General features: G+C 41.1%; 1 pseudogene; it reads left to right on the top strand.

Moving 5' to 3' along the window:
- Positions 1-14425: 14425 nt before the first annotated feature.
- On the top strand, positions 14426-14492 carry LOC117055354 (annotated as a pseudogene).
- Positions 14493-20568: the final 6076 nt, after the last annotated feature.

A 20568-nucleotide genomic window follows, 5' to 3' on the forward strand; every position in this document is an offset into this window, starting at 1 on the left:
GGAAAGTACTGCCTGAAGTGGTGCCCCATTCTCCTCATCATTTAGAAATGAGAAGTTTTATTGGCCACCCAAGCACCAGTATTGTTATAGTTGCTGTACTGCCATGAATTGTCCCATTTCCCATTTTTGGATTGTGAACTCAAATCTCTACACTATTATGTCTAAAAGGTTAATTTAAGAAATCAGTACAGTACACAATCTATACATGAGTTCACACTACAGGTTACAAGGTTCTCAGATACACAGGGCCGGCAAGGTGAGGAATCCGCCTCGAATGGTAGGACCCACAGGGGCATCAGATCTGGCCTCCAAGGAAGGCATCACCTGCTGCTACTGTGGAGGCAGCAACAGCTGCAGCAAAGTCCTGTGAGGTGGAATCTGCTGCCTCCTCAGCATCCCCACATGCCACCCCCACAGCAGCCTCCTTGTTTCCGATATTGATTGTCACTTACCCCATCTTCCCTGGTGGGGTGTTCAGCATTTTGTGGTTTACCTCGGGTGCCAAAATGAATTGGGCTGGTCCTGCAGATACATAAGAATAGTTCTAGGTTACATGACACAGAATAGACCGAGATGCTGTCTCAACACCTGAGCTGTCCCTCCTGCTCTCTTGTCACTCATGTGGTTCCTCTGAAGGGGCTCAATCTGTTTGCACTTTAAAAAAGAAAAGAAAAAAGCCGACAGGTGTCCGTTCTTCTTATCTTGGTGACCTGACTACCCATAACTATGGCCTGGGGGGAAATACGACACAGCCACTTTTATCATTCAGAGAAACTGCAAATGTACTTGCTAGTCTTGATGTGGTTTCAATTTTTATTGTTCAGATGTACACTAATATCAAAGCATAAAGGGTTTAATACAGGTTTAATAAGTGAGTTTCTAATGTTAAATCTGCTGGGTGTTATTTAATGCTAATATAATAATAATCATCTTTATTGAGGTCCATTGACCCATAACATGGATTCAGAATAAAATACAGAATAAAATACAGATTCATACAGACAACCCCCCAGGGAAGAGAGACTGAAGCATTATTTGTTTAGTCTTGGGTATGTTGATTCGTATGGCTACTGAAAGAAACTTTGCCATGGCCACTGTGATATCATTGGATTTGTCGTCCAGAAGATATTTGATATAGTAGGCTTCAGATTGACCCGGCCGATTTGCCAATAGTGGTTTAATCAAGAGTTCCCTAAAGGCTAATATAATTCATCTGGATCACACTAAAATTTATTTGACACTCCCATGGTTTTCTAATTATTTAAAAGAACCCACTAATGATATAAAACTCCTTATATTTTGCAGGATATTCGTAGCATCATAATTAACATGCTTGATTTTATTAAGTTTTTTGCCTTATCAAATAAGATATTAATAACTGCTGCTTTCATAGACATCCCAAAGTCTACTGTAGAAAAACTGTTTTAAGATTGATGGGAGAGAAAATTGATTTAGTTTGTATTTAACAGTGAATCTATCTAATTTGCACTTTCAGAATCAATAAGGAAGCTAAAACACAGCTGTCCTAAATTTGTACTTTAATTTTTTTTTTTACAATGCAGTTCTCCAGCCAAGTAATATGCCAGAGAAATACATATCCTAGGATGATGTGTGCTTAAAAATGCATATATTTGTGAAAATAACATACAAAGCATTATATCAGGGAAATAGCATAGCATTGTGTTAGGTAAATTGCATGCAAAAAATTGTAGATGAGAAGAAATGGGCACTGAAATGCTGGTGAATTTTCAAGAGGGCTTTAAAAAAACAACACTGATGTGGAAATGTAGGAACCAAATTTAGGATTGAAAAAAATGAGAAACAGAGATCAGAATTGGAATGCTTGGAATAATCATTCTAGTGTAGCCAATAGAAAGGTTTGCACTGTGTGGTAGGACTTTGTATCAATACAACTAATCTCCAGGACACTACCAATGTGGAAAATATGGACCTCTTAATGATTCTACTAACAGGTGTCTCATATCTGACAACTTGGGTGACTACAGAATAGCCACGTGTCATTTCTGATATTTCTGCACTTTTATGTTTGTTTGTTTGTTTGTTTGTTTTTAGATCTCATTTATCATAGAATTAAGTAATTTTTAAATTATTCGTTGTGGTTTCGTGTGTGGTGCGGTCACGGCAGTTTATCCACTTTGCAAATGCGCCCACAGGCCACGCAAGAGGGTTGGATCCGGTGGCAGTGGCTTTGTGCTAATAGAAGCACTTCCCCTTGCTCAGGGCGTCGCACCTGGCTCTTGACACTCTTTCCTTCACAATACAGTCTCTCTCCCCTCGTTGTAACCTAATGGCTGAGAGATAATACGGAACAGGATGATATATCTGTAGTTGATAGGTGGATTGGCAAAAAGGGAGGTCTCACCTTGTTGAAGTGCTTGTACTAGCACAAAGCCATTGTACTTTTGGCATATTTACTGCAAGTGCACCTCACACCTTTCATCTCACGAGGTGCATAGCTCTATTGCTGCTGCTGCTGCTTTTAATCAATATTAAAAACAACTCCGTTTCTATATTTTAAAGCAGGGGATTGTTGTCAGGAAAAAATCAATGAGTCCTGGGTTTAAAACCCTTGGTCACACATGAATATAAAGGATGGCATACAAACAAACAAACAAACAAACAAACAAAAACATTTTTTTGCCTTTTTAAGTTTCCAGGGCATCCCCAGATAAATGTATTGAACTAGAATAATATATCTAGTTCTTTTGAATTGGTATCAAAATTCCCATGTAATTTAAAGACCGAAAGGAATTGCTTATGTATTCTTCCGAAATTTAATTATTGTATGCACTAGAAAGGGACACATCCAGCATAATGCAGATTAAAGAAATGGGTACAGCATAAATTATTTTTGGCACTCTTGGAAAAGAATCCAGACATTAGCGCCCAATAAAACTTGGCCTAGGTTCCCTATTTACTATGTAAATGATTTAGGTAAATTACTAGCCTGTCAGTCTTAGTCTCTTCATCTGTAAAACCGGAAATAATTACATTCCTCACAGGGAAGCTGTAGGAATGAACAATAACTAAATGCCTGTCATAATGATGGACTGGAGGCAGTGATGGCTTATAACAGGGGTGGCCAACTTCCAAGAGACTGCGATCTACTCACAGAGTTAAAAATTGGCAGTGATCTACCCTCTTTTGGGGGGTTCAGGTCAAAGTTGTTGAGCTTTTCTTTAGGAAGGAAAGCCCTTTTTTGGGGTTCACGTAAAAGTTGTTGAGCTTCTTTAGGGAGGAGGAAAGCAACATTGAGCTTTTTTAAGGAAGGAAAGCCCTGTTTTGGTGGTTCAGGTCATTTTAGGGGTGCAGGGCAAAGACGTTGAGGTTTTTTTTTAGGGGAGCCAAAGTTTTTTTGCTTCTTTGGGGGAGCCACTGATCTACCGGTGATCTACCACAGACGTCCAGTGATCTACTGGTAGATCACGATCTACCTGTTGGACATGCCTGGCTTATAACATTTTGACTTGGTAGGGCTGCAATTTTTAACCTTGCTGTTATGACAATAGGAGTTGTCCATGACATATTTAGGAAAATGTGTCATTACACATGTGCAGAGTGCCATTGTCTCCTCCTCTCTAAAAGTAAGCAAGTTTTTCTCTGAGTCTGCATAGGCAGAGAAAGAGCTTCCATTTAATTTGAGCCAGGGCACATCATGTATTTACAATGCATAGCTCAGTCCAGAAAATGTGAACTAATAATCTCTGCTCATATGCAGAATTAATCACACCAGGCTGATCATAACCAACCCATGTTACGTTTGAGATTTGGGAAGATATATTCCAGGCTTGGCAGATTATGTGGAGACATATGCAGACAAACATGGAGCTCAAAACAGTAGCACAAGCATGCACATAAACCAAAACATAGATTAACAATAAACTTTAATTTTGAGGTTGGCAGCATGGAAGAAAACTAAAGTGGGTATTCTTGGAGTTGAATCCTATCATGAAAGGTAAGTTCAGGTATGTATATCTATTAGACAAGCCATATATTTTGAAAAACTGTTTGTACTGGGTTTCTTCTTCACTTATGAAGATTACAAAGCCTTTTTTCCTTCTGTCCCCTCAATAGCCATAGTCACTGGGGGCTCATCCACACTTACCTTTCACCCCACACTCCAGGGGGTGAATTGTTTATCCTCCCCAAGATTTTTTTTTGGGGGGGGGGGCTGCCAGGGGGTAGAGGATGCCAAGCGTGGAGCTGAGCACAGCTTCAATGGCCGGCTTCCCCTCTTCCTGCCATGGAAGGCTGCCGAGCACGAGAGGAAAGGAGCTGACAGCTTTTCCAGCAATGAACTGTGGATGTTTTGAACATATCTTAGTGGTGTCAGGCATCATTTTAGTTTTAATAGCAGCAAAGGGTGTACTTGGGACGGGATTTACCCTGCCATGTGCATGCCATCAGTAGAGTAGATGTTACTCTCTCTCACTTTGCTTCATCTCACACAGTTCATTTACTTTGTCTTAGAATAGGAACAACCTTGTATATGTAGTATCATCCAGAGCCAACCTAATATAGTTTGCAGCCTGAGGCAGATCACCAAATTAAACTCCACTGCCTGACTTGGAATGTGGGAAATTCTTATTCCTACCTAATAACCAAAGGTTGCATTTCCACATTCCACATACTGGAAGGAGGTGATTTTATACTCTTAGAAATAGAACATGAATATAAATATATCTTGTTTAGAAATATGTTGGGTCCACATAGTTTTTGCAAAATATGAAGACAATAGGATGGTGACTTTTAAAAATTAATATGGTCCTGTGGTGTACTGTTGGTTGTATAATAGAAAGGGTTAAGTTTCAGTCCAGCTGGATGTTGTCATCAGCATGGGACAACTTTTTATAAAGCACATGGAAAAGACAGAGCTGGCCCAGGTTTGTTAATATATGTATCAGAAGTGACTGAATTAGCTCCACACAAAACGAGTTTCTGTGAGTTAATATGCTTAGAAAACATCAGGAAGAGCATAGTCACAATGACTGCAGTCTGGGACATGGAAAGTGTATTGAACAGGTACCATACTGGGATTTCAGCAGGTTCTGACTGTATATCGCAACACATCCAGCAAATGGAATGGTATAATTAAATATTGCACCATCAGAGCAGTTTGGTTTCCAGACCCCTAGAATGTGCTTTAAGTTGACTCAGTGCTTCAGCCAGTTTAGAGAAGTAGTGAGTTTTAATCTACCCTATGAAGGGGTTTTAGTGGATGAAAGCCTGATGTCAGTACCACTTCCTGCAGAGCAGAAAGTTCAATACAATAAAATGGCAGAACCATTTACAGACCATTTCAAAAGGAAGTAGACAAATATGCTTTAAGACTGGTTAGATTTAGACTTCAGAGTCAAGGGTCCCCTAGTCAGTTTTGTTGGATCTTTGTGCAATCTATAATATTCTCAAAGTACGGTATTTTAAGACAGCCTCATCAGGAACTGCCTTGTTGTAAGTTTTCATAATCAGATATTACCACAACAATTAGAACTGGATCTTCCTTGTAACTCTTCAGAAGGCCATTGCACAAGCTCATCAATCTGAGTTGGTCAAGCAGCAGCAAAGGGAAATTAAAAATGCTCTCAAATCTAATTTGGAGATAACAGATTTAAATGATGTGCACATTGTAGGCAGAGGGCAAGGGAAAGAGGGGCAGGCATATAGAAAGTATAGTAAGCAGCATCTGCAGCATTCATCTCAGCAGACATAATAACAGGACAATAAAAGAGATGCAGTAAGAACAAAAACATGCTTATGCTACCTGTGCAGTTAGAAAAGCAGTATGCAAGGACTTCCGGTGAGGACGCCATTATCGGCGGTCGGGGGTTGTCTCGACTGTGAGACGACCCCGGCTTTCCCGGCGGTTTGGAGCTCCGCTACCGCGCAGCAGGCTCCGGAAAGCCGCGGGAAGAGCGTCCCGCGGTCTGGGCTCTCCAGCTGGCCCCATCGCGCCGACCTGTTCTTGGGCTTCCCTTGTAAAAGGGTCGCCCGAGTGAATAGGCAACGGCGCGGGGCTGTGGAGGCTGCCCCAACCGGGAAAGCTAAGTGGCGGCCGCCGATGTTTGAGTGCCTCGTTCTTTCAATTGGAAAAAAGAAAAAGAAAAGAAGAGCCCCGTAAGCTGTAAGTACGGAGTCTAAATTGGCTGCTAAATTGGAATAATTGGCTGTCGGGGAGAAACGTTAAAAAGGAAGCCCGTTTCTCTCCCTGTCAGAGAAAGTGAAAGTAACATTGTATCTGGCTGTTGCTACGCTTGGCTGATATAAATGTTTCCATTGATATTTGTTCGATTTTGGTTTTGTGGAGAAATCCATGTTAAGGGAGGACTGAGATTTTCAAGGTATCTCCTCTAAAGGACTGTGGAATATAAAGGAAAGTCTTTGTATCCTGATCAGGGGGAAATGGCGGCTGTAATTTGACACTTGAAGATGGAAAAGTACTGAACTTTGTTATTTCCTGCCTGCTTCTGCCTCTTTCTGGTTTCGATTTTGAAATGTCTACAGACCCAAGGACAATCCTTCTGAAATTAGAACTGCTGAATCAGAATGTTACCGAAAGATTCTCTGAGATTGGGAATTCTTTTAAGAACTTTGCTAAAGAACTTAAAGAAACAATTAGAGAGCAATATACTGGGATTTTGTCTGAAGTTGAAAACATGCATCTCCAAGAAGAAGGAAAACTCTGTCGACGTGAGAGGTCCAGGGTTCGAGTTAGTGACGTTATAACGGCTTTCTGGGGTGGGAGCCCAGGAATGCAGGAACAAGATTCTTTAGAACCACAATCAAAGTCTGAATTGATAACTGATGTGGAGATGTGTGCTGGTGATGTATTATTTCCTGTGAAGAGTTCTGCAAGGATGCTTTGGGACAATGTTTCAGTTTTTGGACATAAAAGGAAAGATGACATTCAGGACAATGGTTTTGGAAAGGGATGGGGGGAAGTCCGGTGGGTGACAATGAAGGGAGGTGAGAAAATGGCAAGAAGAGGGGTAGGATGAAAAATTATATATGTTTAATCAGGAAGGCTTACCACGGTACCCCGAAGTCAGATTTGGAATAGAGAAGAGATACTTGGATTGTTTTTATGAATGACATTAGCTTAATAGTTTATAAGATATGAAATAGAAATAGTAGCGGCAGTTTTATTGGAGTAAGAGATAGATAAGGCCATAAGAAGTTAAGATTGTTATTAAGATATTGTATTTTGATATTTAGATATTAAAAGATATAAGATGTGGAGATGATGATTATGAATTTAAGTGAAAAAAATGTTAAAATAGTTAGAAAAGTTTCTAAAGTAAAGTAGAATTGAAAGCAGAAGAGAGAACGGGGGAAGTCCCCCTAACTAGATTTGGAATAAGATTATAATTCAATAGATGGAGTGTTGGTGTTCCTGGGTGTGAGGTATGTATTTGTTTTTCTTTTTAGTTTGCTGATGTAGTTTGTAGGTGTTGTTTTGTTATTTGCTGTTTTTTCTTTTGTTGTATTCGTTGTTTTTCTGGTTGTATTTGTTGTATTTTGATGTGGAAAACCAATAAATTCTTTGTTAAAAAAAAGAAAAGAAAAGCAGTATGCAAACATCATGACTGCTATGCTGCAGCAGCTGTTGCAGGACGTAGCCCCTGAGGTAACAAGTGGATATTAATCCAGGGCAAGATTGCCTTCCCATGAGAACTTATTGAACTTTCATCTTCTATGGATGGATGGATGGATGGCAAATATCACTGGCCACCCAGTTAGCTTTCACAATATTGGACAATTAGTACAGTTCACATAGCATGAAACACTCATCCCTTCAGAATGGTGGTACTGCACTCAAAGTCATAGGATTTTTTTAAAAATGGCAAATGTGATTTGAGAGTCTTACTGTACCTGTGCTAGGTTTACCATTGGGAAATGACTGCATCTTGTCTGGAGATTGTATGAAATAGTAGTTCAGATGTCATTGGCACAACATCATCTGATAATCATCTGATAATTTATGTTTCTGTCTTTAATGAAGTTTATCCAGTGTCAGGTGAATATAAAGTAGGGTTGTGTACAACCTCTTCCCCAGCTACCCATTGGCCCTGATCCATGGTGGACAGTCAAGTCAACCTGCCCTGGGCAATTGTGGGGACCACCCTCCTCATCCTGATCCAGTCCCATAATTAGTTTGAGGCTAATGTTGAATTAGCATGTCACACTAAGCCAAACCTTGGCTTAGCATGAGCACTTTATTCCTTCCTGGTCATTCTGCTTGATGTGCTGCACTGAGTTTAAGCCATGGTTTGACTTAGCACACCCAAATTCATGGTCTAGCTGTGTCTCCAAACTAACCACAAGCAAAGCTTTGTGGTTTATGGTGTTGGGCGACACTCTTAAGCTCTAGCTGGGCGACACTCTGTTACATGGTAGCAACATCTGTAGATTCCTCAACCTTGCATTAAGCCATGGTTTGTTTTGGTGTGACATGGGAACAAGGCCAATGAGTTGGATACCCTATTTGCAAAATCACAGATTTCATCCTGTGTTTTGTTTTTGTTATTTTTAAATATGTTTTTAGGAACATGTTATGTATGCTACCTGCATCTGCTACCACACACCAGATTCAACTTTCAGTATGTGCTGGAAAACACTGAAAATGTAGAACTACATGCCCCAAACTGAATGTTTTGCAGCATGTGCAGGATTTTGAAGCAGCTACTATGTGTGACCAGAGACACATGAATTGGTCCTAGGGATGTTAAGATTTTATTCTCATTTAGTTTTTTTAAGTTTTAAAATGAAATCTGATGATTTACTAGTACAAACCTTTCTAATTTTCCACTTCTTTATTGGTGCTTATGATGGCTCTTTTCAGGATAACTTACTTCTTCTAAAAGTAAGTGTGTTTGTGTCTCCTGACACACTTTCCCATTTTTTATTTTTCTTTCCTTTTTAAAACCTTGTCATTATCTGAGCTTCAAGTGCCAATGGCAATCACCATTGCTTATGAGCTGACTCCACAAGCCTGAGGATTTTGAACTTGTCAAATTTACACTTTCATTACTGTCTAATCTGTAATAAATGTCAAATATTATTTCATCCCGTCAACTTGTCTCCCTGGGCAAGCTGACTGAGTCATACAGTGTCATCTTAATAGTGAGAGCTCATGCAAGCATGATGACCATTGTGGATATATTTAACATTTATATATGTGTATGTTTGTGCCATAGTACTCATTCTTTTTACCCACACAGATACTCACAGTACTTTTGCAGTAAAGCTGATTTCTTCATAAATGAAATAGACATCTTCTTATTATAGAGTCTGACGCTAACCATATTTTCTTTTACAAATATGTCTGATTGATTTAATTGAGACTTACTCTTGAAGAACTGTTCATAGAATTGTACCCTTTGTTTGATTATTTAATTTACAGTAGGGACAGATTCATAACATCCTGTTTTATAATGCAAAACGGAGTAAAAAGACAACAAAGCTATCATTCTGTGCAGTTCCTGCACCTTCACCAAGTAGTTGTGTGTGGTTTTATTGTAAATGAATGAATAATTTTTGGCAGCTTGCAGATCAAAACAGCAAATCAAAGATAAGAAGTTATGCACATTTTTTTATTCCAGTGAACTGTATTCACATGCAATAACATAAGAGTGTGAAGTTTATTGCATTTTGCTGTTTCTTTATTTCTTTCAACCCCGTCTCTTCCATAACATTTCACATATGAGTTGATATACAGTATAAAATGTCAAGTGTTGCTAGTAAGCCCTTATACTGTCAAAATAATTTAGTGATTAAACTGATGTATCTTATTGCCTGTATTTTTTGGCTTTTACATAAGCTTTTAATCTGGGAGTTGATATTTGCATTACCAAATATCAGAACATGGCAGATCTGAATTACTGTTTAGTTTGAGCTAATCATTCTTAGAGTTTTTAAAAAAATACAATATTTAATATAAGATGTAGGTTAACTATAGAACTTGTAGTTCTTGATAGAAAAAGTTTTCCCTGCACTTAACAGGAATTTGTTTTATAGCAGAATTCTCAATGATGCACTGAAGGAAATATTTTTTAAAATAATTTTTTAAAAAGTTTATCAGCACCTGTTGACCTCCAGAAATTGGGGGTCTCTATGGTATTTTCAGAGATTAATAATATTATTTAATATTATTTGACATATAAGCCAAAATAATTTCAAAGATTTATACCCAGCAATATGATATTAAATTGCTTAATTAATAACAATGTTGATCTAACATTTTGTTGTTTAGTCGTGTCCGACTCTTCATGACCCCATGGACCAGAGCACGCCAGGCACTCCTGTCTTCCACTGCCTCCCGCAGTTTGGTCAGACTCATGTTGGTAGCTTTGAGAACACTGTCCAACCACCTCGTCCTCTGTTGTCCCATTCTCCTTGTGCCCTCCATCTTTCCCAACATCAGGGTCTTTTCCAGGGAGTCTTCTCTTCTCATGAGGTGGCCAAAGTATTGGAGCCTCAGCTTCAGGATCTGTCCTTCCAGTGAGCACTCAGGCCTGATTTCCTTAAGAATGGATGGGTTTGATCTTCTTGCAGTCCATGGGACTCTCAAGAGTCTCCTCCAGCACCATAATTCAAAAGCATCACTTCTTCGGCGATCAGCCTTCTTCTTTATGGTCCAGCTCTCAGTTCCATACATTATTACTGGGGAAACCATAGCTTTAAGTATACAGACCTTTGTCGGCAAGGTGATGTCTCTGCTTTTTAAGATGCTGTCTAGGTTTGTCATTGGTTTTCTCCCAAGAAGCAGGAGTCTTTTAATTTCGTGACTGCTGTCACCATCTGCAGTGATCATGGAGCCCAAGAAAGTGAAATCTCTCACTGCCTCTCACTGATCTAACATAGTTAACTTTAAAGTGTTTGAAGCAATTAAATACAGCTTCTAATATTTAAAACCTATACTGTTGATGGGAATCAATGATTTATTCACTTCCAGTCTATGTGGATCATAGTCTAATAGCTTGATCCAATTTCTAATCTCTTGGAGGTATTTAAAAATGAGCAAGCCTCTGCTCAGATCACAGAGCCTAAGGAAAAAAATAGAGTTTGTAGCATCTAAAATGCTGAAACTGTTAACCAACTTCACTGGAAAATTTATAAAAAATCCAGTTCTAGTGTTTTTTGTTAGTGAATAAAATAAAAATCACAAACACTCTTTTCCAACAACACAAGAGACGACTCTACACATGGACATCACCAGATGGGCAACATCGAAATCAGATTGATTATATTCTCTGCAGCCAAAGATGGAGAAGCTCTATACACTCAGCAAAAACAAGACCTGGAGCTGACTGTGGCTCAGATCACCAGCTTCTTATAGCAAAATTCCAGCTTAAACTGAAGAAAGTAGGAAAAACCACTGGGCCAGTAAGATTCAATCTAAATCAAATCCCTTATGAATACACAGTTGAAGTGAAGAACAGGTTTAAGGATTTAGATTTGGTGGATAGAGTGCCTGAAGAACTGTGGATGGAGGCTCGTAACATTATACAGGAGACAGCAACGAAAACCATCCCAATGAAAAAGAAATGCAAGAAAGCAAAGTGGCTGTCCAATGAGGCCTTACAAATAGCGGGGGAGAGAAGGCAAGCAAAATGCGAGGGAGATCGTGAAAGATACAGGAAATTAAATGCAGATTTCCAAAGAATAGCAAGGAGAGACAAGAGGGCCTTTCTAAACGAGCAATGCAAAGAAATAGAGGAAAATAACAGAATGGGGAAAACCAGAGATTTGTTCAAGAAAATTGGAGATATGAAAGGAAGATTTCGTACAAAGATTACAACAATTAAGGACAAAAGTGGAAAGGACCTAACAGAAGCAGAAGACATCAAGAAGAGGTGGCAAGAATACACAGAGGAATTATACCAGAAAGATATGGAGGTCTCATACACCCCAGGTAATGTGGTTGCTGACCTTGAGCCAGACATCCTGGAGAGTGAAGTCAAATGGGCCTTAGAAAGCCTGGCTAACAACAAGGCCAGTGGAAGTGATGATATTCCAGCTGAACTATTTAAAATTTTAAAAGATGATGCTGTTAAGGTGCTACACTCAATATGCCAGCAAGTTTGGAAAACTCAGCAGTGGCCAGAGGATTGGAGAAGATCAGTCTACATCCCAATCCCAAAGAAGGGCAGTGCCAAAGAATGCTCCAACTACCGCACAATTGCACTCATTTCACACGCTAGCAAGGTTATGCTTAAAATTCTACAAGGCAGGCTTAAGCAGTATGTGGACCGAGAACTCCCAGAAGTGCAAGCTGGATTTCGAAGGGGCAGAGGAACCAGAGACCAAATTGCAAACATGCGCTGGATTATGGAGAAAGCTAGAGAGTTCCAGAAAAACATCTACTTCTGCTTCATTGACTACACAAAAGCATTTGACTGTGTCGACCACAACAAACTATGGCAAGTTCTTAAAGAAATGGGAGTGCCGGATCACCTCATTTGTCTCCTGAGAAATCTCTATGTGGGACAAGAAGCTACAGTTAGAACTGGATATGGAACAACTGATTGGTTCAAAATTGGGAAAGGAGTACGACAAGGCTGTATATTGTCTCCCTGCTTATTTAACTTATATGCAGAATTCATCATGCGAAAGGCTGGACTGGATGAATCCCAAACCGGAATTAAGATTGCCGGAAAAAATATCAACAACCTCAGATATGCTGATGACACTACCTTGATGGCAGAAAGTGAGGAGGAATTAAAGAACCTTTTAATGAGGGTGAAAGAGGAGAGCGCAAAATATGGTCTGAAGCTCAACATCAAAAAAACTAAGATCATGGCCACTGGTCCCATCACCTCCTGGCAAATAGAAGGGGAAGAAATGGAGGCAGTGAGAGATTTCACTTTTTTGGGTTCCACGATCACTGCAGATAGTGACAGCAGTCACGAAATTAGAAGACGCCTGCTTCTTGGGAGAAAAGCAATGACAAACCTAGACAGCATCTTAAAAAGCAAAGACATCACCTTGCTGACAAAGGTCCGTATAGTTAAAGCTATGGTTTTCCCAGTAGTAATGTACGGAAGTGAGAGCTGGACCATAAAGAAGGCTGATCGCCGAAGAATTGATGCTTTTGAATTATGGTGCTGGAGGAGACTCTTGAGAGTCCCATGGACTGCAAGAAGATCAAACCTATCCATTCTCAAAGAAATCAGCCCTGAGTGCTCACTAGAAGGACAGATCCTGAAGTTGAGGCTCCAGTACTTTGGCCACCTCATGAGAAGAGAAGACTCCCTGGAAAAGACCCTGATGTTGGGAAAGATGGAGGGCACAAGGAGAAGGGGACGACAGAGGATGAGATGGTTGGACAGTGTTCTCGAAGCTACTAACATGAGTTTGGCCAAACTGCGAGAGGCAGTGAAGGATAGGCATGCCTGGCGTGCTCTGGTCCATGGGGTCACGAAGAGTCGGACACGACTGAACGACTGAACAACAACAACAAAATAAAAATAGTAAAACCAGCACCACATTTTCTTCATATGGCAATGGATTCATTTGAGGCTGCATATTCATTCATTATTGGAAATTGCTGAAGTGAAAGAGTTATGCACTACTTACTCCTGTTCAGAGTTAGACAGTAATATGGTGAAGTCTCCATGGCTACTGATCCTAACAAAGAATACTGGTGGTGTCTATCAACTGACAGAAGAGATCCATAAAGGACAGGGAGGCAATTTTTGGCAAGACTCCCTCTGTTGTGTATTGATTCAAGGGTTATCATATCTGATTACTATTGTCTGTATTCACATTAGGGGAAAATAACTGCCTTCCTGTTCCAGAAGGAACAGTTACTATTGGTTCATTCAAGTTGCTGCATTTGGATCCTCAGTCTTATTGGTTCCCACCAAAAGACAGCATTGTGATTGCTTGAGATTGTTCCCTCCAAAATGTATTCTCTACTGTCCCTATAAATGTATCTCCCTCTCCTCAGTTCCCCAGTCTTGTTTGTCTGAATGAAGAGTGTTACATGAAGAAACTGTCTCCTGCCTGCTCTGTCAGAGCTGAAATCACTTGCTGAATCACGACCCCCACGTTACAACACCCTCTCCACTTGTGCCTTCTTAACCAGCTCCAGAAAGTCACTCAGCCCTTGGGGCAGATGGAAAGAGAGCCAACAGGAACTGCCAAAAATTGCCTCCTTCCTGATGTGTGTTCACAGGCAGAGATTGTCCAGCAGCACTTCCTCTAAAAACTCACTCAGAAGAGACTCAAAGGTTCATCCTGTCCAGCCTACTGTATTCATTAAGATTCAATATAACAGAATTCTGACATGCACCATCTTTGGAGGGATCCACAAATGAAATGCATGTCCATAAGATACTGATCTTTCCCTTCTCAGGAATCATACCCAAAGTCTTCCAACAGGTTCTTGATTACGACTAGACGAGTCTTACGCTTCGGCAGCACATATACTAAAATTGGAACGATACAGAGAAGATTAGCATGGCCCCTGCCTCCTTCCTATGTTCATTTGGCAGATACCGTCATAGACTACCCTATAGAACAAGTTCATGTCCTAGCAAAGACTGGACTAAATAGAACTAAAATGTTAAAACAGTTTGGTGGGTAGGGTGTGTTTGTACAATCTACTGTGGAGGCCATATAAACCTACTTCTTTTCGGGAATCTGAGGTGAGATACCCATGCAGCAGAAGTTGCCCCCAGTTCCAGTCACCACACTGAGACAACATAAGGTCCAAAATATTTTACTGCTGCAGAAGATCAGGCTTCAGTAATACAGATCCAGACATGGATATATGCATACAGCTTGTAGGCGTTGTAGATACAGATACATTATTATTTTTATTTCTGTTGCTCCAGCAATTCAAGATGTAACAGAGACTCCAACTCATAGACAGACCCACTGACTGACTATTGAGCTAACATGCCTTAATCACTTATGTAGTCTGCACTGGTCCATTACCATAGCAACTGGCTTGGCAGACCTTGCACCTATTGCTTATTGCATACTTGGGGTGATTTGTGCCCATGAAATAAATTAACCCCTTCCTCCATGTCCAGTTCCTCCAACAGCTTTAGCTTGTTCTATTGCCCTGCAGAACCAGCACAAGTTGTGCACCCTGCAAGAGATAAGGCTGTGTGTGTGTTTGGACAGAAGAGGAGCATGTTCTTATAGTAAGGACACCTTCCTGCACTGCTTTCAGTTGCATGCAGCATTGATGATGATGATGATGATTCCTTTCATTTGTATGCCGCTTTATATATATTTTTTGGGGGGAGGGGAACATTTACAATGAAGAACCAAGAATGATTTTTGTTTTTTGTAGCTGCTCTGTGGATCCACCCTAGCTGTTCTCCAAGTCCATTATTATTTTTGGACATTTCCAAATGTTCCTTTGGTACTTATTATAAGTGTTCAACTATTCTTCACTCTGACTATTCCTTGTTTCATGCAAAAGTAGGAGGTGATAGGTAACTTTATTGCCAAGGATTGTCAACCTTCAAAAATAAAATTAAATTGGTGGAGGGGCACATGCTGGAGAGAAAATGGGTCCTAAAAAGTGAAACTCAAGAACATAAAAGTTACCAATCTAGCAAGAATTGTTAAACTCTTCAAAATGACACTTATAATACTGACGCTATACAAGCATTCTGCAATAAACTGTGGGAGAAGAAAATCAATATACAAAGGGGAAAAGTCATACTTAAGTGTAATTATATTCAACTTTGATTTTAATTCATTTAATTTATGCAACATCAGACTGAACAAATCCTGGCTTTGTAAACCTGCCTACAGTCCCTTTGTTCCTCCGTTCTCATGAGCGTGTGCAATACGGGAAGCTATTTTGGATGGCTTCTAAGCAAGCTAGGATATGAAACAATGACTAAGAGTTGAATCTTGGCTTATTTGGAAGTCACTGGCCATAGTTTCCTGCCAGGACACAAAGTCACGCTGCTATAATGTTTAGAATTTCTGTATACATATTTTCACTCATTTCCAGTCAGAAACAAGAATTTAGTTGTGGCATTTCATTAACAAATACTTACGGACCATTTTTGCACCACTGAATTGTGTTTATTCTGGTTTATCCTGGTGCTAGGCTAGAATATAAAGGTAAAGGGACCCCTGACCATTAGGGGTCTGACTCTAGGGTTGCGGCGCTCATCTCACGTTAATGGCCGAGGGAGCCGGCGTACAGCTTCCGGGTCATGTGGCCAGCATGACAAAGCCGCTTCTGGCGAACCAGAGCAGTGCATGGAAATGCCATTTACCTTCCCGCCGAAGCGGTACCTATTTATCTACTTGTACTTTGGCGTGCTTTCAAACTGCTAGGTGAGCAGGAGCTGGGACCGAACCACAGGAGCTCACCCTGTTGCGGGGATTTGAACCGCCGACCTTCTGATCAGCAAGCCCTAGGCCCTGTGGTTTAACCCACAGCGCCACAATGATCCAAATTGTTAAAGTATGTATGTTCATTTCCCCAATGTTAATAAATTTTGTGTAGGTCTACACTGATTTAGTACCATCCTTTATTATTTATTTCATGAATTACTGGATTCTTTCTTTAGAGATGTAATTACTATGCAACTGAGTTGGCTTAAATGAATAAACCAAACAAAGCAGTGAGGTGTGACTAAATTTGATGAAGTTTATTTCTAATTAGAGTTTGAGATTACAGCTGCTATATGTTTGTATAACAATTAAAAGCTATTATGTGAGTGGCTATCTAATATGAACACCCAACATAATTAGAGTGATGTGTATGTAGAAAAGTCTGAACTGTGGAGATGAAGAAAGCAGAGGTGGAGAAAGATGCCTGCAAGTTGCTTTCTATCTGTCAATCTCTATCCTCAAATTTTCATTCCCCACCCACTTGTAGTTTTATCTGTTTCAAAGAGCTGTTCTTTTTCAGCTGCATGTTCATTTCATAGGTTTAATATAATTCCTGTCATTTAATCATAGCTTAACTACAGCTCTTTGTAGTCTAGAACTCGTGGACATCCAATGAAACTGAATGGTGGAAGATCCAGGACATAGAATATCACTCACTGCATAGTTAAACATAGTTTAGGAGACAGCTTTACCAAGTGGATGATACAAATTCATGAAGGAAATGTCCATCGATGGCTCCTAGCCAGGATGCTCCTGCTCTGACTGCACAGCTGGAGGTAGTATTGCTTCTGAATACCACTTGCTGGAAACCTCAGGAGGGGAGAGCTGCTCTTGTGCTCCAGTCCTGCTTGTGGGTTTCTTACAGGCACCTTGTCAGCCACTGTGAGATCAGGATACTGAATCAGATGGGCAGTTGGCCTGATCCAACAGGCTCTTCTTATATTCTCATGCACTCACACTTCTTTCAGTATACTGTACTATTGTATTCCAGTATACACAAATATGTATTGCTTCAGCATATGAGATGCATGAATGTAAAGATGGTCGTGAAACATTCTGTTGGGGACTGGCTGAGGTCTCAGCAGTGTTTCATTCCCTGCGTATTAGTCTATGATTCTTTCGTGATGCACATAGCATGGGATCAGGTGGGTTGAGCATCCTAACATCATAATGAATCTCTCATTTCACAGCAGCCATAAACATTTCCCCTTCAGCTAACTGTTTAATACTTACGTTTATGACACTAGTTTGTTAATTTATGAGACTCGCATCATGAACAGGAATACTATTCAAGCACTGCATTACTTTGCTTGCTGAAGCATAAAATTTACTGTCTAATGAAAGAACACTAACACCACCAGGAGAAAACAGTGCTATTTTTCAGGTGCATAGCTCTGCAGAGTCATCATGATGCATGAGCCTGTCCTGTGGAGTAAAAGAGATTCCCCACTTCTTCACTTGGGAAAGGGGGGAGGAAGATGGTGAATGTGAGAGGGGGGGGTGAGACAATGGTTGATGGAAGGCCCCTCTACTTCCAGAGGCATCTGGCGGTGCTGTTTGAAGCAGGAGTCTTAGAGGAAGGGAAGGGGCTGCCAGAGACTGAGGAGGTGGCCTCATTTTCAGTGGGTGGGGAGGCTTCCAGGGTGTAGCCTGATGTGACAGGGTGCGATGATTCAGAGGTGGTGGGTCCAGTGTTTCCCAGGGAGAGGTGCCACATCAAAACAGAAGAGAAGAGACATCCCACTAGCTGTAGTGCCCACCTTCAGGCCAGGACTTCCTGTAGGCACACACAATTTTGCGTGTGATTACACATTTTCTGCCTCTTTCTAAAAGCTTGGTGGGTAGGCGAGGGACACTTGTCTGAACAGCTTCGCAGATGCTATGCGACCTTGAATTTTTTGTTACCGATTGTGGATTCAAGAGCCCTGGTCCTTAGTCCTATTAACCCTTTGCCTTGTAAACACCCTTGAACTGTATTTGCTTCTTTTCATGCTGCTGAATCTGTACCAATAACCTGCTTTAATAAAGTATCACTTCCTTACTTATAAGGAAGTGCACTTGCCATTGAGTTTGGGGTGGGAGTCAGGACACCAGCGTTGACAGGACTATTTGCCAGCCCAACCTGGAGGGGCCAGAAATTGAACCTGTTCATTATACATGCAAAGCAAGTGTTCTATTAGTGAGCTCTGGCTTTCCCCCAAATAGTCTTGCTCAGGGCTGTCTTAAAGGGATCGGCCGCCGTGGCGCAACGATCCCTCGGTGCCCCGGCATGCCGCCTCTCCGCCCGCCTCCCTCCTGCGCTGTCCGCCCCTTGGGAGGGGGGGTGGGCGAGCGGGGGATGAGGGGCGTGGCGCTGGAGCGGCGTGGGGCTTTGCGCGCCCTTCCCAGCGCTCCAGCTGGGGCTTTGGAGGGCGGCTGGCTTGCAGCTTGCCCGCCGGCGCGCGAGCGCCTGCCCGCCCGTGGGGGCAGGGGAGGGGGCGCCCGGTATGCCGGTGGGCTCGCGGGGGCTCCCCTGGGGGGCCCGGCACCCTGGCGCGTTGTGCCACCCAGCCCCTATGACAAGACGGCACTGGTCTTGCTGCACAACTTTACTCATCCTAGAAGACTGGGATATTTAATAGTCTGCCATTTCACAACTAAGGCATTTGGAAAATGAAGTAACTTCTTAAGGAAATAAATGTTAAGAAATAGGCAAACTTAACTGATATTTCTAAAAACTACACTGTATATTATGAATACGTGTTTCATTTATTGATATTTATATCCCATGTTTACATTTCTTAAATGCTCAAGACAGCTCACAATTTATTTTAAAACAGTAAAGAAAGCATCACATCTTGGACAGAGCAGTAAGAAATGCCATTGAAACAAGGTAATTGTCCAGGAAGTCAATTAAATACAATAATCAAAGTAAAATGTGAAACACCTATCCTCTTAAGCTAAGACCACAGGAAACCATCAAAAAGGGGGCAAGGTGGGTGCTCCTTGATGGAGAGGCAGAACAGCCGCATTTAGGTATGCTTGGATCAGTCTCTGGTCCTTTGCAATTTGCTTATCGCGCTAATAGGTCAGTAGATGATACAGTCAACATGGCATTGCACTACATCTTGCAACACCTGGATTCCCTGCGGGCCTATGTGTGAGTTTTGTTTGTGGACTTTAGCTCAGCTTTTAATACTATTGTTCCATCTAAATTGTTTTCTAAATTACTTCATCTTAATGTACCTGCCCCTGTTTGCCAATGGACATACAGCTTTTTAACGGACAGGAGGCAGGTGAGGTTGGGGGAAAATATAGTGAGCAACAATACCATCAACACAGGTGCCCCCCAGGGGTGTGTGCTTTCCCCACTGCTTTTCTCTCTATACACAAATGACTGCACCTCAACTGATCTTGAAATTTGCCGATTACACAACAGTTATTGGGCTTATCCGGGAGGATGATGAATCTGTGTATAGGCGGGAAGTTGACCATCTTGTTTCGTGGTGCACCAGAAATAATTTGTTGCTAAATGCCCAAAAAACAGTGGAAATTGTAATTGATTTTAGAAGGCACTCTTCTGTCCTGCCGCCACTTTCCATCCTTGGTAACATGGTTGTAGTAGTAGAGTCCTTTAAGTTCCTGGGCTCCATAATTTCTCAAAACTTAAATTGGTCAGGCAACATCAACAGTATTATTAAAAAGGTCCACCAGAGGTTGTATTTCCTGCATCAACTAAGGAAATTTAAATTGCCCCAGGAAGTGTTGATCCAGTTTTACAGAGGCATCATTGAAACTGTAACTCTATTACTGCTTGGTACGGTACAGCCTCCAAGATAGATAAGAAAAGGCTCCAACGAGCAGTAAGAATTGCAGAAAGGGTAATTGGTGCCAGCTTGCCTTCAATAGAGACACTCTATGCCACCTGAGTTAGGAAGAGAGCAGAGGGAATTGTCACAGATCCTTTGCATCCCGGTCATCATCTGTTTGATTTACTTCCATCTGGACGTCGCTACAGGACTTTATACACAAAATCAGCCAGGCACAGGAACAGTTTCCGCCCTTGTGTCATTAAATTGTTAAATTCGTAGTTGTGTAGTGGAAGGGGAGGTCAGTTATGGGTGTGTCTTTGCTGTGTCATTGTATTGTTAGTGGAACAGTGTTTGTATAAGGTATGTTTACATTGCAATGTAGCCA

The sequence above is a fragment of the Lacerta agilis genome, chromosome 11 (genome assembly GCF_009819535.1).
Source record: "Lacerta agilis isolate rLacAgi1 chromosome 11, rLacAgi1.pri, whole genome shotgun sequence".
NCBI classification, from domain to species: domain Eukaryota; kingdom Metazoa; phylum Chordata; class Lepidosauria; order Squamata; family Lacertidae; genus Lacerta; species Lacerta agilis.